Raw genomic sequence first — 27,776 nt, forward strand, 5'->3', positions numbered from 1 at the left:
TTGGAAACCACTGTATGAGAGTTGCATATTGTATAACCTACCAGTATTTCATGAGGGATGACAGCAGGTTTTCAGAAGGTAAAGTGGCCACATTCTCATCCTTTATCCAAAATATCTATGACCACACCTGGAATAAACACATATGGGCAGACAGTCTCAGACGTCACCTTTAGTTAAACACATTAGTTCTGCTGATATAAAAATACACTCTTTATAAGAAAAGGTAGATGCATGATCAATTAAGGAAAAAAAACATCTTGGCAAAAATGCAAACCAAGACATGATTAATTCAAGCTACTGAGTAAACACTTAATAATTTCTTAATGTAAGACTGTCAAAAGACCTGATTTGTTGCAGGCTGATATGTACATAATTAAGACCAACTGTAATTCCTGTCTTGCATGTGTGTGCACCTGCATGTGTGTATGTGCTTAGGTGTATAAATGACAGCTCGAAGAGCCCATGTAGTGGGTAAATACTGCAGAAGGCCAGTCTCAGGAGTGAGCACTGTGGATCTGTGATCTCTGATCTGTGCGGGAACTCAGCAGGACACTACCACTGACTCTACTATCATATCAGCCGTAGACATAAACTCACATTTGCTGGCCTCCCCTGTCTCCTGCTGCAAGAGGTTTAGCAAGTCTAAAATTGATGGCTCACCCCTCCTAGCAGAGGTGTATCAGGAGTCAGAGCTCTAATAAGAAGTAATTGTGGCCCTGCTTTACCCTGGCACCCTACAAGGGATAGAGGTCAGCAGAACAGCTGGAACCTAGAGATTGTTAAAAACAAACATGGTTGCTTGGGATTTATTTGTACATCAGCTTCAGCATGAAATAAAAGGCATTGCTGATTTCTCGCAAGGCTTTAAGAGGGATCTTCACAGGAAAAGTCAGGCTTTAAATATCTAATTGCAGTTGGAACTAAGCAGTTGAAGCTATCGGTGAAAAGGAATGCATAGTTATAGCTTAGAAACAAGAAAAGTGCTTTAAATTGAAAAGAGCAAACATTGAATCATTGTTAAAACGATGTTAAGTTAAATTCATTAATATTGAAGCCCCAGCTTTGTTGAGACGGTTTTAAGTCAGATCGTATCAGCCTTTAAGATCTGAGTTTAAGATTTTATATGCAGTTTATGCAAGCAAAATGGGCCAGCGCCACATCGAGTTCTCGCCTCACTCTTTATTGAAAGCTTTCTTAAAAACGACTGATAAAAGCCAAGGGCATCTTTAAGAATTGACACACTCTTTAAAACATACATCTCATGAAAAAGACTTAAAGAGGGCCAGTTGCAAATTTAATATAACTTGGGGGATGCAGCAGTGAAATACCATCAGTGTGCAGGCAGCGACTGTTCACAAAGTAACTGCCTGGGTCTGAGAGAATACTACGCTCACATCACATCTAAAAGCCAAACACACTGGCAGACAAAGGCGAGGCAGGCAAGGCTGATGAAGAGTGAGGAGAAAAGGCAGGCTCAATTGAGCTAGAGAGATATACCCCTATTTCACCTTTTTGCATCACTTGCTTTTGTACTATATGTCCATTCAGACGAGCCTTTTATGGCATGAAAGTAAGGGTTTGATGAGTTCATCTAAGTAAATAAGCAAAAAAAAGTGTGAGAAAAAAAGTTTCATGACATGTCTGATTCCTCCAATACCCTCTACAACCCAAAAAACAAAGAAACCTGGACAAAAGAACTCTCAGTATTCAGAACAATACAAGTCAAGGGCTCTCAACACATGAGAAACTTAAGTGTAATTCTGTTCGCTCCTATTTTGATGCACTTTTTTTACCCCATAAATATTTGATGAAATGGGTCCAAACCAAAGCTATATAACACTCCTGCATAACTGATGCTCACACCCGTGAGCCATCAACATTAGGGGCATGATTGAGTGCATTCAAATGAATTCAAACTGCACATTGATTACTTGATGGAATAAATGGGTCCTTCCCACCACATTTGCCTGTCATTCTTCAGTTCTGCTTACATGCAATAGATTCCAGGGAAAGTAACATTTGCCAGACAAAAAGGAGCGAAAGGGACGGACAACCTTGGCAAACACTCGTTTTGATTTCCCATATATTTCAAAATGATGTGTAGATTTGATCTCTGTGGGAAGTTAATTAGGTTCATAGATTGCTCCAGGTATTCTTCAGGTAATTCAGAGTGTCATGATCCCCAGAAAAAAACCCTGAGACCTTACTCTGCTCCAAACACACTGCTGCATTATTGGGAGTAGCTAATTATTTTTACTGTGTCAGGGGTGTGCATTTTTGCCCGGTAGTAACACAGTGAAAAGGAATAATAATTGGAAAATCTAATGAGATGAGGCTAGCAGACATAAAGAACCTAGCCTACATTGTAAAAAGTTAATGCAATTTACAGAAGTTGCTATGATCCTCTGAGGCTGACGTTCAGACCTCAACCTCACAAGAACCTTTTCTCTTTCTTTAAATCATCATTATTAACTGCCATTGACCAGCAAGGAATAACTAATACTTTTTTTCAGTAGTGCCTTTTTCATTTTTACATTCATACTGTCAATCAGGACTATAAAGGCATACAGTATCAGGACAAACAGTGTCACTGACATTGCATTGCTATTAATGGAATACTGCAAAAAACCAAAGCCTCTCTGCAGCAGCTCTGCTCTCAAAAACCGAGGTAGTAGCTTCAGGATGAGCCTTAGGCGACTCCCAGCTGTCAAAGTTGGGAGGATACACAATGAGGCCACTCATTTTCCGCTGAACAAGTTGTTCAGCTCTGAGCAGGTACAGGACCTGCAGGGTGGTTTGCATATTGGCACTGTGAAGGTTGAGAGAAGCAGAACCTCTCATTAAAAGATCAGATATCATTACTTCTTCTAGCACTTCACACCACGCCACTTCCTTCCCATCTCCACTGCAGCTTTTCCTCTGTGGAGCAGCTGTCTTAAGAATAGCAATACCTAACATAAACATGAATAAATAAATTTCTCATCTAATCACTCAGTTGAAAAGATTCATTCACACTCCCACCTTTCAGCCATATTTTATTTAAACAAAGGACATCAATCCTTGAATCGTAAATAAAGGGGCCGTTCCATGCCAGTTGTTTTAAAATGTTAAGCTATAACTAAAACCTTATAATGAAGCTGATCCGCAGAGACCAAGGTCAAAAGTAAAAATCATTTTGGTAATCCGATGTACAACAGTTCCCTCACACGGTGGCATAATTAACTTGAATATATTAATTCTTTAGTACATTGCTTATTGAATTATACATCCTCAATTTGCCTTTGACAATACAGTATATTGAGCAATGGAGGTGAATAAGGAATAGTTGATAAGACCTGTTGGCATATCTCAAGCCTCTGAGCATGAATTATTGTCTGTGTCTCACTGAAGGACATTCTGTTGGGTTCAGGGAAATCATGAACCCCACTTGAATAGGCCTATTTGTCTAAGTAAGCTGTAATTGCTTTCTCAGGACATGCAGAAAGCTTCAGTATTATAAGCTATATCATCAAACCTGAGTATATGAGGCTGCAGGAACTAAACTGACTCCCAGAGATTGACCATGGTATTTGTTCACAAACTTAGACTATGTCTGATATTATATCTGATTATTTATGAGGGTAGTAATTAAATCATAGCCTGACCAATGCTGGATTTTTGAGATTTTCATAAAGTTTGTTAATAACAATATTTTCACGTTTTTAATTGCAACACATAACATAAACATTTCTGGTAAGAAATTTGTTCAGAATTGTGACTAAGTTATGTGCCGAGCACATTTATAGCTGAAAAATGAACTTGTCAGTGCTCTCTAGTGGACAAACTGTGTAACTGCAGCATCATTTCTAAAATATATCAAACATATCTTTGCCTTTTCTGTGCTGCAATCTCTTGTTACCAATATATGATGTTGATACCAAAATACTTGAAATAAGCAAATATAAATCCATGTATCGGCAGTAACATTGATTCTGCACATAAAACAGCAATATCTGCCAATAGCCAGTAAATGTGCTCACTAGTTATCTGAACGCAAATGTGAGTTTGTGAATTGTTTATCAAGAAGATCATAGACCCATCATAGACAAATTATCAGACAAGTCCCAGACAGTGAATACAATTTTTCTGGTATGTTTGTGTTTGGGTGTGTGCATGTTTCAGTCTTTCCAATGCTGCATCAACCAACATGGGCTTTTCTTTCAATAGCTGAAACAAGATATAAATCTTTTTCTCCAGCAAGTGCCCTGTATTTAACCCATACAATCTCTTCTGTTTGAGTGCTAGCTGAATACTAGCTTGACAAAGGCAGCAACACTGTAAAACTTTCCCATTGTCTTGTCAGTCATGCCTGAAGAACTCAGATTCACATCTCTTATTCTCACTTTTTGATCCACAAAAAATGGCAAAGATTCTTTTATATTCAAATGAGAACATTAACATTAGACATCCGGCATCACAAAGTCCCTCTCTGTTAGCATCTCATTTGAATATCTCATATCTTCAAGACACAGCTCAGTTAGAGTCATCTGGGCTTTTGTCCCCAGCACGGGACACCACAGGCAAGTCAGAGAGGTGTCACACATCCAGCCTAGTAATTTGTCATGAAAGAACCCTTTCCTGGGATGAAGGTAACGAGCTGTCAAGGTTATAATGGCTAGCATAAACATAGCTAATTAATTAGAAACCAGGTGAGGCTGGGTAAGGCCTCACTGCTGAGAGAATCCATAATTAGCTAATATGTTACATACACTACTCAGAATATATTGTTAAGAAGGCAAAACAATTACATTGGTGTGAATATCAACAAGGAGAGACTGATAAGGAGTCTCTCAGTGGCACCTGTAACAACCTCAAAGAGAGCATGCATTATAAATACAAAAGCCAAGCCATCCTCTATTAGAGATGAAGACCAAAAGGCACTCAGACAATAACATGTCAGCATCTCTTAAAGTGCACACCAACTCCCTCAGACGTCTCAAAAATGCCAAACAAAATGAAAATGACATGCTCCGGCTCAGAAACTTGGCACTGAGTGAAAACTTTCAACAATGCTTTTCTCAAAGGACTCAGTTGTCTCTTTTTAGACTTTGACAGTAAACTGCAGCTAATCTATCTATACTGTTCACTGGGAGGAGAATAGGCTTTTATTGTGTCAAGCTTGTAACATCATTTTGATATAGTAATTAGTGAATGAAAATAGAGATCAAGCATTGCTGTAGTAGTGAATTTCGCCTAAGCCAAACAAAGACTGGGTGGGAGTTAACACTGAGGTTAAATTTGAAAATTGTATATTAAGATAAACTGGACAGTACCTGCATGTATAGCATGTCTATAGGTTGCTTTAAATTGTGGCATTTAGAGTTAGAGTTGAATCCTATCAGTGTAATTACCACTAATTCTCGTGAAATTTGGGGAAGCTGAAGACACACAGCATACCAATTCCTCTGCCCCAGGCTGTATTTCTAAAATTTGCTTTATTTGATTAATGATGAGCAAAGTTGAAAATTTCTTCATATGACAATGAATGTATATCCTATTTCTTGAGACCATAGATTTAGAAATAGGTCAGTTTGTAGATGAAGGTTGCATATTATAATGTAGTCCACCAAACATTTTAGGTTTAAAAGTCCTTAATCTCTGAGGCCAATGTAGAATGTGAACATGCAAGGTTGGATGATGATGGGAGGACAAGGAACACTGACAGATTACTGACAAACATAACCATTACTATTCCATCAGCCACTTTTAGCTAGCATAGATCTCAAATCTCAAGGCACTTTCGTCATGTAAGGGTAGAGGACCAATGTCCACTGCAGTCAAAATCCTCCAACCCCTTCAACAATAACAAACTAGAGGATCACAAAGGCCCAGAGCTTTAACCCTCTGGCCTGTTTTGCACCTCATGGAGGGCATGAAGGGCAGGTTTTCTTCGTGCCAAGTGCATTATGGTCTAAGTTAGCAAGTATGCAAAAACTGGTACTCCCTAGCTTAGCTGATGACAGAGTAATTAGTTACTTAACATAAAAGGAATTCCATCAACAAAAACATTTTGGTGTTAGCTATCATGATGACTGTCAATATATTTCCTGTGGTAAAGAATGGGTCACCAAGTAATCTGACTTTTATTGGTGCAGCAGCTGCCACCAATGTTGAGGGAGACTGTAGACCCAAGAAGAACAGCATCAGTTGTTTCAGTGCCCAAAAACGGCACGTTTACATTCTAGTGACAGAGCCCTCAAGCTGCTGCAGTAATTATGACAGGAGCAAAAGATTAAGTAAGGTGATGTTGTTATACAGTGGCAAAGACTGCGCAGGGAGGAGGCTGGGGTGGATGGGTCAACAAAACATTGGACTTTCACACAGGAGACCACTCTTTCCAGTTTCCAAACAAAAGTCGGCATTGTTTATTTAAGCGTGACCCCGATCAATTTAAGTGTATTATTGACGACCATGATGCCAAGGCTCTCCTAACCTTAGCAAAGTACTTATTTTAACACAATCCATGATTTTCCATGAACCTAACACGATGTTTTTGTGCCTAAACCATAAGCACAGATTTTAACAGATTTATTTTTAAACAATGATTTGTAATGGTTTTGGAAGGCACATAAAAACAGACAAATGTTGCTGTCCTGCCAATAGAGAAAATGCTTCTATGTTGTTGTGGAGGTCTGGGAAAAACTATGTATTCTGTCATTTAATTGAGTGGAGCTAATATTGAGCAGTAAAAGTGCGTTTTACACACAGTATGTTTTCTATTGAAATATGAAGAAAAGAATTCTATGTGATTGTATGTCCAGCGCAGAAAACAATTAAATCTGGATTTCCTCTTTCAGCTGAATGGAAACAATATAATAAACTCAGAAGATTCAGTGTTTAACTCTGGCATCTGAAACATGAGTGGTTAAGATACTTTACACATGTTCTGTGATTTTTTCTTAGCTGACACCACTGGTTAAAATTCAAAAGCACACAAGTGCAAGTGAGCAGCAAAAGCAGGAAGGCCTTGCAGTCAGGAATGTTGAAGGGAAAGCACATTTTGAGGGAGATGTGGCTACTCAGCATAATATTTTGAGCCACAGAAATGCCACAATGCAAAATACTTCATCATATAGATTACTGTGCAAATCAATTCACATTTAGTTTATATAGAACCCTTGAGAAAATGCTATGATTTTCTCAAAATAAAACAAACTACCCTCTGCAGACCTATCTACTAAACAAAGCAAAATAATGAATAGATATTAAGAACTATCTAGAAATGCTGTTAGCTCCTCATAATTCCAAAATGCTCCACATTTAACTGAGTAGCCCAGGATTCTTTCATGTGTTCAGCTCCATGTCTTACACGACCATAAACTGGGTGTCTCATTTTGTTGATATCTCTGAGGACATGTTACACCACATCCACCACTAGTCTTTGTATTACAGGGGAGCAAACTTTCTAGTTCAGTCCAAAGAATGGTATGGTCCACTCTGACAGTGGAGACTCGTGTACCTGCCAGCAGACAAATGGAGTGTGTTTCTCACCATGCACAAGTCCTGGGGGCTTACTGTTCTGTTACACTGGACACATAAACCAGTTGCCAGATATAACTATTCAAGTTTCAATAAAATGCTGGCCTTTTTACTGACAACATATTTATTAGGCTAGTGATGTTAGGTATATTTCTATAAAAATGAGAGAAATGCAATTCCTCTGATTAACATATTCAAAACACAAACACACTTAATTTAAGTCCTTTCTGACACATACTGATTAAGTTTGTTTTTAAAATATACTTAAGGACAGCGTAACACATATATTCAGTATATCTGTATGAAAACTGTTCAGTGGCCCTGACATCATATCATTGCACTAAAAAGCTTCTGTATGTTTTTTTTTCTTTTTCAATTTTATATTTTTTATAAATGTTCTCATTATCTACAAGACTATAGATTTGTCCTAAGTATAATCTACCTCTGTAAAATAACTGCAGATTTTAGATATTGCCCATTACAGATTTTATTTTGAAAATAAAAGCAGTCATATCATTCAACAAGTTATCACTTAAGAGTATTTTATCAGAGAGGCTCAGCAGCTTCAGTGTAAGTTTTAAGAGCATTGACTTTAATTTCCCTTAGCACTGCAGATGCCATGGATGAAACCATTTCCATTTCTCTGCCCTCAGGCTCCTAATGGTGCTGCTGTGGTTCCTGCTGCTGAGGGGTAGCTGCCACCACCCCCCTCATTTACCTGCTTGGTGGTGTGGCCCAAGCCTCGGTCAGGAAGTGCTGAAGCTGATCCAGCTTATTGGGCTGGCTCCTCCAGGGGCTTCTGCCACCATATGGCTGACCCAGGCCCTGCAGCCTCCCCAGGGGTAACTCGCGTCTGGATCAGAGTAACGATTCTAACTATACGGCTCTCCACGTTACCCCTCTACCCCCAGCATGACTATACAGATGTTGTTTCAGCAAATTCCTGAAAACATGAGCTATAGCAGAGAGATGAAAAAGAAGCAGGGTTACATGCAAAGAGGTTAATTTGGATGCACCAACCTTTCTACATGCCTTATTTCCCAGCTGATATCTGATATGGGAGATATTAGTAAGTGAGGTTTTCTTTTTCTGTACTTGGATGCAAAAACACAGCACTTGTAATAACTGGCAAATGGACAGAATGCTCTACCTGTGGCCGTATTTACCACAATACTCACATCACCATGTGGGAGATGCAATTTCCAGGCTGTTTCACTTTTCAAGGCAGTGCCCTGACATTTCAAATGTGCTTTCAGCAGTGGTTTCAATGGTCCTGCACCAATATTTGCATGCCTTTTGTCCCCAAAAGCAACAAAAGAGGATAGAGAAGAGATAGAAGGGAAAAAAGTCAACAGTTTTTACACCAGCCAAAGCTGTATCTAAATGTGTCTTACATCTCTGCACCCTGCTAGGCCTCCCATCTCTCTCATCCCTCGTTCCTCTCGCCTCCTGGAGGGCAGAATGATTGAGGGGCGCTACCCCTGCCTTTTATCCTGCAAGCGAAGGTCTGCCTCTCTCCATAGTCAAAAACATCAACTGTAGAGGTGTAGTAAAGACAAGGAAAGCATAGGGGAGGGACGTCAAGTGTCACATATTCCCCTAAAGCACAATGAGCAACACACAGGTTACATGCAAGGATATGGAGAGTCATTATTTGCAGGCCTAAAGGGATGTAGATGTTGCATGGGCCAGATGGTATATCAACAAGAGGCAAAAAAGGCCAACCTATTAGAATCCTCTGTAGTATAGTGCTTTGCTATCAAAGACTTACAAAGGCCTTGTTGTGGCTACCTTGTTATCTAATTTGTGTTTATTTATGTGCCATGTGCGCTGGTTGCCTGTGGGAATATGAAGATGTCATTTACATGTTTGAGTACACCAGGGCTGCTTATATAGTGTAGGCAGTATGTGTTTGAACATGTGTTGCATAAAGAATGATTCAGTAACTTAGGGACAATTAATTCTTTGGATGTTTATGTACAAAAATATCATTAAACTTATATTAACTAATTTGAATCAATAAAGCCACTCATTTTGGCTATCTGACCTTTACATAGTGATATTTTTGCCTCTTATTTGATTGAGTAGGTTGGTCAGTATGAAGAATAGTGTAACAGCATGGAAGTATCAAAAAGCAAGAGTTCTGAATTGAAGCAATGTACATTTACATATATAGCATGCATGGCTTAATTTCTCAATAAGTAAAATAAATTCATGATAACAATATGCTTAATATATAGCACTCAATGGCAAGAGGGGCAAATCATGGGAAGCCAACTAATATTCCAACAAGGCAGAACCACTCCAGAGTCAGTATATCAGACAATAAGACATGAATACAATTACAGCCCAAATGTACCAGTGCAGAGACAAAAACAGACTCAAGACAGTTAAAAGCTCTCACAGAACAAAGGAGACAGCGCATAGAGGAACATCAGGTTTCAGTTATTGCTGGGTTATTGCTGGCTTTGGAGGCAAAAAGCAATTATCAGTGAGAACATCAGTAAAAGCATGGAGCTGTTGACATAAAAATGTCCACTTCAGTATTGCTTTGCAGCTCATTCCAGTTGCTGGGAACAGTAAATTGTAATGAGGAGAGCCTGATGGAGGCGTTAGCTCAGGGGACTGTTAACTGACGGGCAAATCGGGTATTATAACTGACAGATGAGATTTGTAGCATGCTTAGGTTTGTAATATAATCTCTGCTGTCATCAAATGACACTATCAGGAGCGGTTTTCAATGTATAGGAAAATCACTTTGTGTACTCATAATATAGTTGCTAGAACATTTACACTGAAGAGTTTTATTTTATGAGTATCTGAACTCAGCTAATGTCTGTCTGTAAAGTTAGTCTGGGTAATTATGAGTGAAGCAACCCAAGAAGTTACCACCACTTTTTGTTTTTTGGAGTGACAAGCCTTTTATTTTACTTTCTATGCTGAAAACTGTGAATTCTTGTGAGCATCCATATTTGTTTCACAGTTCAGAATCACTGTCATGTCATGTAAATGTATGCAATAAATAAACATTTTCATTTCATCTCTTAAGAAATGTGATAAAATTGTGTTCATGATCTATATGTATATTTGATCATTTAATAATTCAATCCAAAGATATCTATGCAGAAATCATAAAAAAAGGTCTTAGATTGAGTTAATAGGTTTAACAAATACAATAAAAAGTCAAGGAACATATAGAAAAAGTTAAATTACTCTCTAATTACCAATATTTTTGTCACTGTGGCCTCTGGTTCTAGAATAGTTAAAGAGATGGTGATGATTGTTATGTTTGCAGTTACAACAGTGCCATGCTGCAGGCAGGACCAGCACTGAGCAGTGTTTATATGGTTTGCAGGGACACCTATTGGCTAACTGTGAACACTACACTGTGCATCACAGATGCACACAAGATGAAATTGTCCCACCAATCAAGAGTGCATTGCTTCTAATTTGTGTAGTTCATTACCGTTGAATAACAAACAAGATTTGGCATACGTAATGGATAACAATTAAAGTGCAAGGCATACTCGTATCTCCTTTCCTTAAAACCAGAAGAAAATAAAGGGGGCAAGAGTTTTCCGACTTTTAATGCACAGCGCAGTCACATACTGAGCAGTCAAGTCAGCCTGTTAGGAATAAAAAAGCAGCGCTTCCTTAGGACATACTAATGAATCATGTATAAAAGATAATCATTATTGGTTTATAAACGCAACCGTCTCACAAGCCACAAGCACACAGTTCAGTCCCAGGATATGCAACAACTAGTAATATTGTAATTAAAACTAGAAACATGGCTGAAATTCTCAGACATCAAATAACACAATATTACAACATCTCTCAACTGCATGAAAAGCATAAGTATCGGCAAACCTCTACATTGTCTGTCTAAAATGTCCAAGAACACATGGATGAATTTTAGCCTTTTTTAATGGAAACTTGAGAATCATATTGTTTTGTTTTGTTTATTTAATTCATTACAGATGCACTTTTTGATTTTTAAGGATACTTTTATGAAATATCAAAAATTAACTGAGCCTAAATCTTAGTTTCTAAATTAGTAAGCAGTGTTCGGATCATTCCTGTGTAGTGTGGGACCAGCAGTTACTGTGTTTTGTTTGTGCCACATTACTTTATCCTCATCTTTCTGGATTTATATAAAATGGTGGAGAATGGAGTGGAGAAATCATAAGTAAAACAAAAGAAAAGCAGGAAAAATGTTAAAACTAAAATATTTCCCTTTAATGTTGCACTCACTTAGCTTCTGCTTATTTCCAAGGCGCTCAACAGGTGTCGTTTGCTACCGTAAGTCCTACTTAACGGCAAAAAGACTTTCCTGTTTCAGTTTCACCTTTTATGGACCAGCTACCTTTGAAAGAGTGAGTGTATACAATAAATAGAATAATTCATGATTTTGTCATTAAAAATGAAAAGTTTCTTTTCCTCATACTTGGGATGTGTTTTGAAATTATACATAATGGACCATAGATGTTCAGAAGTTTTCCAAACCTCCTCTAGCTACATTGGGAGACGTACATGAATCCCCCCTTACGTTTCACAGGAGAGGGGTACCAAGGCTTTAATTATGTGCAGAGCTCGGATCATTAGCATGGATGGGGGTGCAGTATGGAGCGTCCTCGTCTCCAGTCAAGGCACTGTGCTCTAAGTCGACCACCCCCTCCTCTCTCCTCCCTCTCTTCTCATGTAACAAACGAGCCCTGGCCTTGTTACCGAGGCACAGGTTAACAAGCACCAGCACAGTAAGTTCATGCTGATGAGCCGTAAATACATGTAGGATAATATCGGATAAGACATGTTACAGCCAATTAAATAAAATGACAGTTGTATCTAAATGAATTTGAAATACAGGTAATGTAAATTATTTGATTGAATTTGATTGATTGAAATAAATCCTAAACTTCAACGTTTTTGTGAAATCACACAGTCTGAACCTGGAATGCAATTCAAAATTTAGATTCTTGAGGAAAGTATGCAAAACATTTCCCAGTACCTGTCTTTTCATGACCTTATGTGATCAATCCACTTAATCTCACAAAAGACACCCTGCTCTATACGGCTGCGCTGCTGGAAACAATCCGAGTATTACTGTGACACAGATACATGTAACGCTCACGCACATTTATCCCAACCCAGTTCTAAACTTTCTCAATTATTCATTAATATGAAATTGTGTTTGTCTCAAGTGGAACAGTGTGATTTCCTCCTGTGACTTACAGGCATTGTTTGGCCCCTCTCCAGGGCCACTGTCACTCCTTTGCCAATTTCTACGTTGACACATATTGTTCAGGAATCCATTTCCCTCCTGATAGTTAGGAGAGCCCTGATTTGTCCTAATCCTGAGACCATTTGTAATACAGAAGACTGGGATAAATAATAAATTGTGTATGACAGAGTCAAAGGAACAAAAAAATGGAACTCGCGAACAAATGGTTTGCTTTATGGTTGGGAAAGAAAATCTTTCTTTACGGCCGCATTATCAAATCATGATATGTATATTCATTGTTGAAATGAATAATAATAAGTGGAATGTGGGAGAAATATGTAGAACAAAAATAACTGTGAGGCTGCTATCTGCTGTGACGGCTTCATAATTGTGTCGCTCTGAGGGTGCTCACTGTGAAGATGTATAATTTTGTATATTGTGGAAAATCATGGGGCTTGTGGTTACAACTACATCTCAGTCATACTCTGTGGACACTGTGTGCAATTTTAATGTTGGAACTATTAAGAAATAAATGTCAATACACATCAAAATATTAATCAGCAATATTACCAATATTTTATGACACAGGATTAAGGTTTTAATCATCTTTTAATTTGTGTTGCTGCTGTCACTTAGGAGCACTTATGATTAAGAATAGATGTGATACAAAAGGTATTTCATGAAAGAGCCACTAAATAAAAAATTAAAAGGACTAAAACTCTGAAAGTGGAACTTAGTTGAGCTTCTTTTATATATGTTTAAATATTAAATTCAAAACGCTATTTCACTGATGTGATTTAAGTTAGTGTGCAAGAGTGTGTAAATAAAATAACTTAACATATGGAAGTATAGACCCTTTGCATCAGAATGATGCTAAGGTGTTTATTATCTTATAGCAACTACGTGAATAAAATCTAATTTAATAGAATAATTAATACAGACATATTGTTTGGACCAGAAATTTAATTTGGTGATTTTTTGTAAAATACAGTAATTCAGACACTGAATAGATTTTCTCTCTTCCACGTGAAAATGTTAAATCAATTATAATCCTGTAGCTAATTTAGTGTGATACCTTGCTTGCAAATGGTCAAAAAGTATCAGATTAATAAAGTGACCGCTTTCAGAATTTCCCAGTGGTATTTTTTTTTCCATGAATGCTGCATGCCGAGTATGAATTCATACATAATTTGGAAACACTCCATCGTGTGATCTTCTATAAGCACTGTTCATTCAAATCCTGCAAAAGGCTACTGAATAACTTTAATAAAAGATCAGTGATGCAAAAGACTCTCTCATAAAACAACACTCATCCATTTTAATGCTCCATTTCAATTTCCTTTGTAATTGAGATTCATTTTGCAGAAACTAAATTAGTTTGAATAGTATAATTTGTAAATATATGTTAATTAAGCCCTTTTCTTCATCTCGTTTGTTAAGAGAGAGCAGAGCCAAATGAAATTCAAACTTACCTGTAAGGCAGACTCAGGACCTGTCTATGAATTAAGGCAAATAAAAACACTCCTGCACAGTTTACTTTTTTGCATACTCAGTTGTTTTTAGTTAGGCGAGGGTCTTAATTGCATTGTCGTTAGTGCGTCTAATAATCGCCACGGGACATTTGGGTTTATGAACCTATGCAGGCTTCTACTGTGTGTAAAACCTGCAGAAGGAAAACCACAGGAAAAGGATGCCCACCACTGCTCCTTAATTTAAGGAGAGATTAATAAAGTAGTTGCTAGACTTGCAGTTTGTTCTCCCTAAGGGTTGTATTAATAATCTTAGAGATACAAGGTTCATCTGTGGAGATCTGCCCTTGTGAAAGACCGACAAAACTTAAAAGGCTTGTCTTAAAAGATCACTGATGTGCTGCTGTTACTTGTCGTCCATAATTTACTGTTAGTTTCATGCAGATTAAATGTTAAAAGAGAGTCTGTCTTTACAGTATAAAATACTGTACCGTCTGTCTGGGGGACTAAACTGCTAACAAAATGGCCTGTAGATGAGAGACCAGGAAGGAAGTGATGTTAAGGCAATCTAGTTCTATATAAAGATGTATAGTAAAGCACGGTGGGTGAGGAAGGATAAAAAAGAGAAGAAGCAAATACGACAGCTTCAAACTGAGACACCCTGTGGCTTTCGCCACAAGCAATGCTAATTTTAAAATGGAGCACAACACAATGAGGAGAAGTGTTTGCGTACTTTAACTTCAGATTACTTGAAAACACTGATAAATAGCTCCAAACAGTACACAACTATCATGATTTTAAAGTATTATTATTTCTCAAGCAAGTATGTGGTTTTAGCTCAATGCACTTCCTCAGTCATCACAAAGCTTCCCAACTGAGACCACTGTTTTTCTACATCCTGCCAAAGTTCATAGTCTATTGTCTGGGCAAATATGGCAGTATTAAGCACTGACACTAACATCCACATAACAGAAAGAGAGCAACTGTTGAACAGACTTGCTGATAACTGGAGCTGATATTAAGGGATGACTCCGATACCCAAATCTGGCCTTGTTTCAATGGGGCATTGTTAAAAAATTATGTCGAGCCTTTGAATCCTCAAAAATGTGCTACAGATCTGACAAAATATATTTGAATAATAGCCTGGTCTGGACTTAGCACAAAAATAAACAGGCTGTGGAGAAATTCTTATATCTAAATAACTAATGGTGTTTAAGTCATTAGCTGATGAGAAACTGAAATTAAATTAACTACTAACAATTTTGAATATCAATGCATTAACCCCTGAAGTATTTTATCAAGAGAAAGGTTGGACAGTTATTAAAGCCAATGATTTTCTCTCATACATTATTGTAAAGTACCTTGTTTGACTTTTAACTTATAAGACTAAATTATCAGTCTACTATACATAAGACTATATTATTATATATAATAATAATTTAGAGTTGCATCTGATAATTTCAAGAAATCAAATGAAAGGTGGTGGGATTGTTCCTAAATGTGTACGCCCACTGCAATAAAAGAGTTTTGCTAATCTTCTGTCGCTGAATACTAAAATCATACCACTAAAAAGTGGCCTCTTCTGATCAGTTCACCATAAAAATCTTAATCTGTCAAAGTAAATGTCATAAAATGTCATGATCATCAAATGTCATCATGTAAAACACTGATTTAAAAAAAAAAAACACACAAATACACAGTTAATGAGATGTACACAGATGACAGGGAGCATAATCATATTCAAGTGTATTCACAGAAACACTCTAGTCCTTGCAGCGTCCAGTCCCATCATCAGTTTAAAATTTATCCATTCTGTTCCCAAAATCAGACGCACAATATTTCTTAAACAGTATTCAGACACTATTCAAATTGCTTGCATTTTAGAAATCAAGCATGGCTCACTTGTGCATTATTCTACCAGTGTTTGCTACTGAAGCACCACCGATTTTCAGAATGTGTACACATGATGAACAAATATATAGTCGTGTACACTGCAATATGTGTGTACTATCAGGCTTGAAATGGTTTCTCACAGATACTGTAAGTCAATATAAAAATTTTATTTTCACATCTTGAAGACATACAGTTTGAATTCTTTATGGAAAATGACCTTTGAATGTTCAGTGAAGAGGGTTTGGCCACCAGAACTTAACACATCTGTTGTTCTCAATTTATACAAAATTTCAAGCAACTTTTATAAAACCATAGGTCAGACTTTCTCACAACCAGATGCAAGCGATGGAATTTAAGAGTTTTTAATATTTTTATAGCACTGATTTCTGCATTTACTTCCTACAGCCTAATTCTCATTTAATTACATCTTTTGATAATCAAATTTTGAGCTGTATTTTTTTGTTATTGTATATTAATTGCTTTTCTTTTTCAATTAGGAGAAAACAAATTACTAATTTCATAAGGACAAGCGTCATCTATTATTCATAGTAATGAAACCATAGCCTTGCATTGCACTCTTGACCACCTGTTGGGACCTCATACTAAATATTTCACAGCTTTTCTCCCTTTTTACCCCTTCTTCTATGGCCCTTTGATGTTTTTGTTCCACATTCCTTCCTCCTTTTTCATCCTCCCTGGAATAGCTGTGGAATAATCCTACAGTTTTCGCCTTTCATGCCTGAAACTTTGCATTGCATTTTAACATTTGTCTGGAGAACATCCCTTTCCTTCTGTGTGAAAGATCATCTTTAATAAAAGTGGAGGGCTGAGAAGAGCTGTAAATCTGTACTAACCACACAGCGCTGAGGTCTCTGGGAGACTGATTAGCATCTGGGAGCCAGTGCATGGCTTCTTAATAATGAGAAGAAGTGCTGGTTGGCTGCCATGTGACTTGCATCGGCCTTGATGCCATTTCCCTGGTCAGACAGGAATTATTATAGCCTACATTTTTTCTGTGTCCATCATGGCAGGCAGCCATTCAAAGAACTTTTCACTTGAAAGGTTTGTTAATTTCTAACAATCTCATCACCAGAATGGAGATGTGACTGCGTCTCCCTTCAGATTTGAGGATGCTCCTGTGTGGCCAGCTTGGGTACAACATGGCCATCACATATCCAAAACATAAAGAAAATGGTTCTATGCTTCCCATCTGAAAATATCAGAAATTATAACAATAATAAGAAGAATTTAATTTAACAAATGGTAAAATTTGGGATCATTCTCATTAAATCTGTCCAAGCTAATTATTGACTTAAGCACTCTCTGTTCATTGTGTTTATTTTTGGCGCATATTAAGTGTACAGCTAAGTAGAGAAACAACAATTCGCTTACAGTGTTTTAGAGCAACAGACATAACCGTAGATTGGTCTTAATCAAGCAGAAAACTGAACTTATTTGTTGAGTTTAACTAGAATTAAAAGTGTAATAATTAATATGTGGTTATTTGTGCTGATAATGTCTCTGCTCCAAATTAATTGTTTCTCTGGTATCTGACCTTTACTTACACAAGTTTAGAGAACTACATAAACCGTCTAAACTAATCATACATTGATAAATATATGATGATCAGAATGTGATATACTTATGTATGTGATATATAATCAAGAGGATGAGTCAGTCATTATTTTAAATCTTGGCATTTTGTCAATTAGACCTATATTTATTCAGTGACCTGACACTTTATCTATATAGAAATCAAAAGCATTAAAAGCCATATCAGCTTAGTGAAAACTGTCCAGCATTCAGTCAGTGTGGAGCTGACAGCAGCCGTCAGTTCATGAAGGCCAGTGTTATTTTCACGTTTTTATGTGTGCCAGACGAGTCCTTATCCTGCCTTCCTCCTCTGATATCACCGGTGGTAAAAAACCACAGCAACATTAAAGATATTAAAAATAAATATATTAACTGCCATTGTAGGAATGCTATGTAAGTATATAACAGCTGTACTGCAGTCTCTACTGCAACAGTTCTTTCACCATCTATTGCAGCATGAGCCAGTTAAACAGTTCTTAAACAATCAAAATGCTCAGCGGGCATATAAATCCAGTTTGTGTGGCCCTGGACAGCAAAAATGGAAAACAGCACAGGCTACTGACAGTAAGCAAAAACTACTGAGAAAAAATATAAAATATAGGCTTTTCAAATATAAAATCACTTCTGGAACTTCCAATTACTTACTCATAAACTCACACATTCGCACTTCATGAAAAGTAATTTAAGGAAAGTAATAGCAGCATCTGTTTAGTAGTACTGATATAAATATGTTGATGTTGTAATTTACATGCAACAAAGGTTAACAAGATGTCTAAGCTAGACATGTCTAAGCTGTGACTTTCGGTTGTCGTCTTATGTCTGCCTGGTGGAACACATAATTAGTGCAACTATCAACACTTGCATAGGCGCAGCAATGGGCCAAAGTGTTGTTTAGATATCAAGTCTAGTTTCACCAATTTACACTCATAACTTCATTGATTGTGGCACTGGAGCTGTGAGCGCTGTAACAATACTCATGAGCGTATGGCAGGACAGCAGCTGAACAAGCTTGAATTTATTTGGCTCCTTCGTTATTTACTAAAGCCTTCAGATACTTAAAAATTAATTTTAAAAAATCAGCAGGTAAAACTCAGCAAACACAGGCAGGCACACAGTTTCAGTGTTTCATGTGACACAATCTGCATGAATATGTGCTTGCAAAAATAAAGCCTGTTTGCTTAGAGAGGGATTTTCTGAAATCGTGGTTATGGCAGATGCCACTTCAACCTGACTTTTGGTTAGTGTCTCCAAAAAACAGTCACCTGTCTAAAACTAATTAATCTGTCAATAAACATCACATATGTAAATCCTGTTAGTAATATTGAAATTTCTAGTTCAAAAACTCAGTACCAATATTTTATCAATGAATGAAATAACACCTCACACATGTATGTATCTTGCCAGTGTAATTCTAACAAACACTTTCTCTTTAAAATCAGCAATTTCAGATCACTGTCTGCTGGAGAATGTTAACATTATTAACTCTTGAGTAGGCCAGAACATATGTCATGGTGTGGCCCATCTGGTTTCAAGTCATGTATTAAAAAAATACTATGCAGATACCGGATAATTTTTGTGATGATGATGACAGTGATTGTGATGCATTGTAACATATCCTTAATGAAATTCTTAAATCTTCTGCCCTGGTGTCAGGTTTGACTCGATGATGCGCTGTATCCATGATTTTTCTTTTTTGTCTATTCCCTGGACAAAAAAGGAAAAGATCTAAACCTTTTCTTTTCGACTGAATTTACATCTTCTCCTCATTTCTCCTGCTTTCTTACCAAGAGAATTCTAATGAAGGGCAGAGTCAGATATCTACAGGGATACAAGAGGACCTGGAGATAGGAGAGAATGCAGCCACTGATGGCAAGAAATTTCCATAAAAGTACAATCAGGTTGGAATTTTAAAAGTGAATGTTTAAGTAGTCTAAGAGTTGGGCTTTGATTCACACTCTGATCAAACCCAAGACATCTCATTCAGAGAATAATGATTTTTTACCCTTAATTTTTCTCTGTTTCTGTCTCATCTGTGAGCTTACAGGTAGAGCAAAGCCCAATGGTATTGTTTTCCCTCCAGTACTTGAGCACAGGAGCCTTTCTTCTGCCGGATTAGACATGGCCAAAAAGAATGGCAAATGTAGATATGCCACGTTATTAGTGGTTGGCTACAGAGTGAAGATTCAGGCCCAATCCACTGAATGCATTTCATGTCCCCTCCAACAATGAATTGTAAGTAAATAAATATGTATTTTCAATATATTTTCATTTGAAATGCGAAGAAACAGTATCCTTTCGTGATATGTTCTATGTGACTGAATAGAAATATCTATTGTTGATGTTTGCAGACATGACACATGGTGGTGAGAAAGAGATGCTCCATGTGAGAAAACAGTTATCTGGACATGGTTTTAACAAGGTGTCCTCCATAACCCTAAATGGCAGATACAAACAGCAAAAGAACATTTTTATTCAAGTACTGGAAGATTTAAATTATCTTAGCATTCCCATTTAGTGGGACCAGCAATTCAAATGGAAATTTCACTCTGTTTTGATCCTTTGTCTCTTTGCAGAGCAAGGCTGTGCACATCAAATGTACAATATGTTTATGAGGCATCAAAGTTCAAGAGACCCAGTCAAAAGTAGGAACACAGTAGCTCAACTAATCCACTAACTACTTTAACAAAACCCTCACAGGATCTGCAGAGAAATGTAACAAAATGTACAAAATTAGAGGCTACTGTTATATAAAATAATTAGACATATTCCACCTTTAAACACAGGAACAGGGAGAATGCTGTTTCATTTTAACATTCAATTATAGTAACTCTGCTTTTTACTCTGAGATGAATGGCTACTTATTTAATGGGTGCTGTCTTGACCAAAACTGTCTGCTAAGAATCCACACTGCAAAGCTTAGTATGCTCAACTATATCAACCCAGTTTTCTCTTAAGTGGTGTTGATAAAGTAAAGGAAACTTTGTTTAAACTAGGTATGAGGTTTATAGTGCACATAGTGTAGGTCTATACATTGTTAGTTTCAAATATGATCTGTCAGACATATGTGTTTTTGCTGCAAGCTATTACTCTTTTATGGCCCCTTTTTGGAGAGAAGGTTCCTGACCAATTATTTTTAGACAGATGCAGGGATGCAGAATAACTAGAAGCATCAGTTTTTTTCCAGATGATGCCTAAGGTAAGGAGAGAATGGCCAGAGGCTACGGCACCCCTCCAGGGACACAGAGGGCTTATAAACTGTGAAACTGACATATCTCATCCATTACTTTTGCTAAGTAAACCTTTAAAAACCTTGACAGTCTTCTACATGCTTTTCCCAACCTGTATAAATTTAGCATTTTATGAATTTGAAGTCATTTTTGAAGTATCGACTGTGTATAATCTTGTGAATAATCACTGATCCAAGGATGAATAAAAGAACTCAAACTTAGAGTACTTCCTCATCTGCCAGCTTTCATATTTCTTTTAACATACCTTATGTTACTTTTATGTAGTACAACTTTCCAAAATCAATACACTGTACACCTCCAGGATTAAATATGTTTTATCATATCAATATACACTTCCTTCACAAGCAAGTATTCACCGATGCCCATCAAAGCCTGGACAGTAAAAGCTAGTTGTAGGGTTACATGGTTGAAGTGAGTCTGTTGATCTGGTGCCATTGGCAGCACATAAAAACTAAAAGAATAAAAAAAGTCACTCTTACTCCCGCCATGCAGGCTCCCTTGATGATAGGCCCTCAAACCAAAAAGCCTTGCAGGGTGCCTCCAGAAATGTTCCTTCAGTCACAGGCAAGCCTGTCACTGGTCCCCTTTGCAAGGTCACCATGTTTGACTGCTGTCACCTCCATTTAGAGGGAGGCAAAGCAACAGACATCTCCCTGTAGCTTCCTCCTAACCTTTCACAGACACTCTGCATGTATGCTGTATATTCACAGCAGATGCACATATACTATTTAACAATACTGAACTGCATCATACTTAATATTTGCCTTCATAAGACAAAAGATACGAAGAGACCAACACGTATGAATTGTTTTGCCAACAGACACTACTGTTGTCTGATAGTTTGTATATTCTTTAATTTCTTAATATTTCATATAAAACTTTAAACCTCACCATGAAACATTTTCAAAATCTCCAGCATTATCTATATATGTTACTACTGACTAATATCACATAACAGAGGCTCAAACCAGCATACAAAAGTTCTTCTATTCAGTTTGTTAACCACTATTGTACACATCTGTCTAATATATCTAATAATTTTTCTCCAGCTCAGGGGATATGTAGGTGTTTCTAACGGCAGCACGGGAAAAGCCAAAGAACCCAATAGCATTAAAAATTATTGTGATTCTGTGTGCGGCACAAAAAAAATGTCTATAGGCGCTTAAAGCTGCATTACTTGATTTTTGTTCATTACAGTGCAGAAGATCTCCAAAAAAAAAAAGCTGCCCTTGCACACACACACGCACACACACACACACAGCTCTGACATATTACATACCTTAAAAAGTTGATATGGCAAATGTAAAAGCATACAGTTATGTCCTTATACATTTTCACTGGTCTGTTCTCTGCTCAGGTCTTTTATCCAGTCTACTGCTGCTATGTAGCTTACTTAGCGAACCTACAAACATTTGGATTTTATGGCCAATTATTGCTCAACTTTCGTCATCAACTACTTAATTTTTGTCTGCTTCTTGATACTGAGTTGTTAGTGAATATCTTTTTTTTCCGATACAAAACAGCTGCCTACTGAACCTTAGAGTAATGAGTAGGCTGTGTAAAAAAAAAAAAACAATGGCCTACAAGAGTCTAAAATTTCCATACCGTAAACCTAAAGAGCTGGTTCATTGCTATGAGCAACTTCTTTCACATAACATGCAGCACCTTTTATACAAATATTGATTAATGAAGTTATAACTAACAGGAGCTAGGGGGGAAAAAACCTTCACTGTGACACGCTGTGTCAACAGTTTGGATTTTCATCTCAAATGCTGGCTCAAGATCAGTCTGCCAGGGTCAATAGGGTAAACAGATTTATAGTTCAAAGTACTATGCAACATCAAAAAAAGATCAATGTTTTTAAGGTCGTTCTTATATCTGGGACTACAGTTGTCATTAGGGCACTATTAATTATTCAGCATACCCCAAGGTATACAAAGAATGTCTTGAGCAAAAACAGGACAATACCATTCCCCAGTAGACAGAAGAAGGACTGAATTTCACTTGCCAGTTGCCTTCATTTGGATGACCATCAATCATTGTTTGGAGGATGAAACAGTCCCCCAGTTTGTCCATTTACATCTGCTGTCCTTTTTTCAGTTTCAGTATTTTCTGTTACAAGCGGTAATAATCAAAATAGAGGCAAACAGATTTCACCAATTCAGATTGACCTCTAGTGCTCACAGAGACTATCTCTAATCAATATTGCTGATCTGGGTGCCTTTAGAAATGCCCTGAGGGCCTAATAGGCGTTATGATGAGCATCTATGTACTGCAACACAATCAGAGAGGACATACATTACAATAGGCGCTTTTTATAGAGCACATCAGGCCTCTGCATATGGTTAATCAAAGCATAATTTACAAACTCTGTCCTGTTTCAAACCTAATGTTGTCAATCTAAGCATTAGACTTTTTCATTGTACAAATAGCAACAAAGGGATAGCAATAAGGCATATTACAACAATTTACAGAACCATAGTATTGCCTCAGAGTCACCTAACTGTAAAAGAAACAGGTCATGAAAGAGCAAGACAGAGCAGCCCTGTTTCTTCACCCTTGTTTTTATGGGAGCAATGAAGCTAACACAGTCTGGTCAGCGGTGTTGATTTAATCATATGATCATTTTGGAGGCTGCAGTTTGAGGCTGCTGTAAAATGACAGAGACTAACGCAGCACCATGAATAATATTTTTGCCAATAACCAGTGACTGAATCTCTTACCTTGCTGAATTGATGCAGATGTGATCAGTACACCCTGACATTACTGCTGAGTGTGGTTACAGGTGAAATGGAGAATACTTGTGACTACAATGAAACATCCTTGTTTAATGTAGTCAGGTGCAATAGATGTGAAACTTTAAAACAGAGGTGGTCAACAAAAAAATGCTTCTCAGCCTGGCTTGCTTGGTAATAAATTAAGTCTTGAGAGTGTACTACTGCAAACTAATGTACCCTTGAAATGGTGTGTGTTGACAACTTCCAGGCTACCTACTGTAACAAGAGACTTGGGGATGGATTATTTGGACAGATAATTCTATATATAATTCCCAAGTCATTTTTTCTTAGCAGTACATCCTGCTAAGATGTACTGTAAAAACACAATTTAATTAGTATGCAACTGAATTCTTTTGGGGAATGACAGGGGAGACATTCCAGAGGTGGTGAGTTTGAACACACAAGGGATGTCTGCAACAATCCCTGGTGTAAACCTGAGCAGACACAGCATAATACTCTTGATTTAATATGAGGATAAGAAAGTCAGTGCATGAAAACTAATTTAATGTAAATACGCCTACAGAAGAATCAGAAATCAGACTGTCATCTTTATATAACCACAATCTTAATCTAGAAACCAACATCTTTAAACATAACAGAAGCAACCAAGGTCTGACTGACATAAATGACCCCATTTTATGGCATGACAAATATCATTTCTGGCCTCTCTTTTTCACTGTTCTTCATTATTTCTAAGAGGGGGAGGTCAAGTTACAGTCTCCACTAATGCTTACATCCACACAGTGATGTGCAGTACAACTTCCTGCCAGTCAACAGAATGAACTTCATTTAGATTTTCCCCTGTGGGTCCTTACAGCACTGGACCAAGGGAACCAATCTACAGATCTGAAAGCATCCCAAGATAAACAAAGTGTTTTTTGTTTGATAAAAATCAATTTGAGCATGAGTGTAATTATAAGTTAAGCATTTATTGGCAAGAGAGGCAAAAAGAAGTAAAAATGATTGCAGTTTGTCATCTTTAGTGTATGTGAGAAGAGAGTCCAACATCGAAACACAGCCTTTCACAAAGCTGGACAGTGTTGTTTGAGTTTCTCTGAGTATGGGCAGCTCCATCAATATTTAGCTTCTCCACCACCTCACCTCTTCTACAGATAAAAGCAAGTGGAGGCCAGAGTACAAGGAGACACCACCTCTCCCAGTGATGCTAATTATCCCTGTTTGCAATCTGGGTAGCTCCCAGGCATTCTGATTGGATTTACTTGAAAAAAATAAATAAATGATCATCATAAAAGTATAATGCCACCTCTCTGACCTTTCCCCATACTCAGGCCATGTTAGCAAAGGTATAGGGGAGCAAACATTGTTAGAATCTTTTGTTCTTATGTTAGATATTTTCTCGCTCTTAAACCATTCTTGATACCTGCCAAGGAGAACCTTCTGTGTGTTCCTCACTGAGACTTTGCCCATTGTTTCTTGTTACCCTCTTTGACTTTGATTACAGTCAACAATAGTAAGATACATTTAAGATAAAGACACGCTGTACATACCGGAGCAGAACTTGGTTGGCAGCTTATGATTACTCATACACCACAGCACTGTGTGTACAGTGAAGCCCTGCTGTATTTAACTCTTACTATTTAAACCTCCAGTAACTGATTCATGGCTACGGGGGAGACGCAGAAACAAGCTATGACCTCAACACTGACATATTGTTGTATCGACACCCATTATGTTGATGTGGTAAACTTGTCAGCAACCATTTGGCTACTACTACACAACATGAGCAACATTGATTTGGAGATGTGTTGTATCCAGTTAAGACCAAAAATCACTCTCCTCTTAGCTCAGTTTTGGTCTCCATCAACTCTTGGAAGATCTAGCTCTGGTAAACACTTCACTGTCCAACAGCTAGTCACTCCTTTTTTCTGTTTGCTGTTTGGTGCTGGTTACAGTACAGTAAGTTTATCTAAGTTTTCTTTAACTGAAAATGATAGTGATGAGAGTGGTGAGTGCCAAAAGTACTAAGTTGCAGGCTATAAAACCAAAACAATAACTTCAAAGTCACTATAAACCACTGTAAAGCTGACTGAACAATAGTCAAGTGATAATCCTCTATGGGTCCATCAACACGAGCAACATCTTTTGACAAGAAGCCATGTTATCCATTGTTAATATAAATATAATATAAATACATACACAATTTAAAGTGATACAGCTCCCAAAATCTATTTTTAAGCATCAAACCCTCAGCCTCTCTTGAAAGGTTACAACCTTTTTGATCACAATCCAACATCGACATATTTTAAGTTTCTTTAAAGTTGGATATACCTACGTAAATCTAAGTCTATGCCTTAAACACAAAACACATCACAGCCTTTTTTCACAGCCGACATTTTGACTTGTCTTAGAAAAAGCACAGGTGTTACTGATAACATCTATATGGGGCTCTGTTCTATTCAAGTGCTGCATTAAGACATGACGTGCAACAGTGAGCCAGCATGTACAATACCAGGACCCTGAAACTGAGGCAGCTAGTAGTAATTCAACCTTAAAAATTGTATTATTTATACCTGCGGTTTTCCTACCATGAAATACCAAAATGTCGACTGTGAAAAAGTCGTATTGCTGCTTGGGAACACAAACTACCAAATAAAATTTCACATGCATTGTGTTAGTACCTCAAAAGCTGATGGAAGGTCACTGTGAGGATCTGTGGGCCACTTCACCAATGGAAAGATAGCCGAACAGGTGACAAATGGCGGGAGACATCCATTGCTCCCAGGGTTCAGGGAGAGGTTCTTGGTCTTCTGAGTAGGGGAACACAAACACACAAATCAGCTATGCAACACATCCTTGAGATCCTGCAGTGATGTCATATAGCACCACACACTGTATTAAAATGCACCAAGTCCATAAACAACAAAGGATGTCTTTTCATTAATCAGTTACTAAGTGGAGCAAGTTTCCATCTATTGACCACCTGAATCATATCAACTCTTAACGAGCCAGAGAAATTCAATAGTAAGATAAGGGTTTAACATATATGTGACATCTACACAGCCTCTACTTAATTACTTACATGCTTTAAAACATTGTTTGCATGTATCCTCGTGAAAACTTTGCTCAGCTTTGGTGATACCTATATCTAGCAACCTGAGGAACAATCCACTGTACACTTCACAAGTAATGAAAAGAAAGAAGATTGTGAAAATATTCCATAAGTCCTGCACTCAAAATCTTAATTACAGAAAAACTATGCTATCTGCAAAATGTAATTGAAATTAGGCTACTCCTTATGCAGAAAAGTGGTCTCTGAACAACATATCTCTAAAAGTCAACTTTCCATGAGTTAAGATAAACATCTCTGTTTTCAGCTCATTGACAGTGCATTTTTCAGCTCATCTCTTATGTGAAAACATAACTAGCAAATACAAATGTGTTTAAGTGAAAAAAAGCAGATATTTCCATCTGTAATGTAGTGGAGTAGTTGTATAAAATAGATACACACAAGCAAGTACAAGTACCTCGAATTAGTTTCTTACTTAAACACAGTAGCTACTTAAGTAAATGTAGCCGAGTAAGCTAATTACATTCCACCACTGCCTTGGGTAACAAACGTACAGTATGCTAACATGCTAACAGGACCGTTAGCTACCTTATTCGATGAAGTAGCCTATCAAATTCAGGACCTCAATTTCATATCGAGAGAAGTTCTGTTTACCATATCTCTAGCATTACTGAGGCAATAACTGGTACAAACTACCATATCTCTGACACAAGACTTGTTTGTTTGCTGCTAACCAAGTAACAGCTATGCCAAAGACACACACTGCTAACTGCAATTAGCTTAAAAAACGCTGTATCAATTTTACACCAGTGAAGCGAGCATTTACCTTTTTTGCGGTACCACACGTCCTGACCGGGTAAGTCCAAGTTATTGGAAAATTATTTCTCTACAGACACACGTGTGACTTTACTGGACTGCCGACAGCTTAACTTGGAGGTCTTATTGTCACCACCCCCTCAAACCCACCTCTACGGGACAGGTGAGCAGTCGTCGTCGTCTTCTTCTTCTTCTTCTTCTTCTTCCTACTTC

General features: G+C 37.5%; 1 long non-coding RNA gene across 2 annotated transcripts; it reads right to left on the minus strand.

Moving 5' to 3' along the window:
• Nucleotides 1-27,776, minus strand: LOC108893116 (uncharacterized). 2 transcript variants are annotated; one of them, XR_001962610.2, is made up of 4 exons: nucleotides 27,574-27,776; nucleotides 26,359-26,487; nucleotides 8,913-9,054; nucleotides 7,997-8,371 (listed from the first exon to the last, which is right to left on the minus strand). It is a non-coding gene; the product is annotated as an uncharacterized LOC108893116 (long non-coding RNA). The 2 variants fall into 2 exon arrangements; XR_001962613.1 differs by lacking the exons at nucleotides 7,997-8,371; nucleotides 8,913-9,054 and adding an exon at nucleotides 1-127.

This window comes from Lates calcarifer, linkage group LG5 (genome assembly GCF_001640805.2).
Source record: "Lates calcarifer isolate ASB-BC8 linkage group LG5, TLL_Latcal_v3, whole genome shotgun sequence".
In the NCBI taxonomy this organism is placed as follows: domain Eukaryota; kingdom Metazoa; phylum Chordata; class Actinopteri; family Centropomidae; genus Lates; species Lates calcarifer.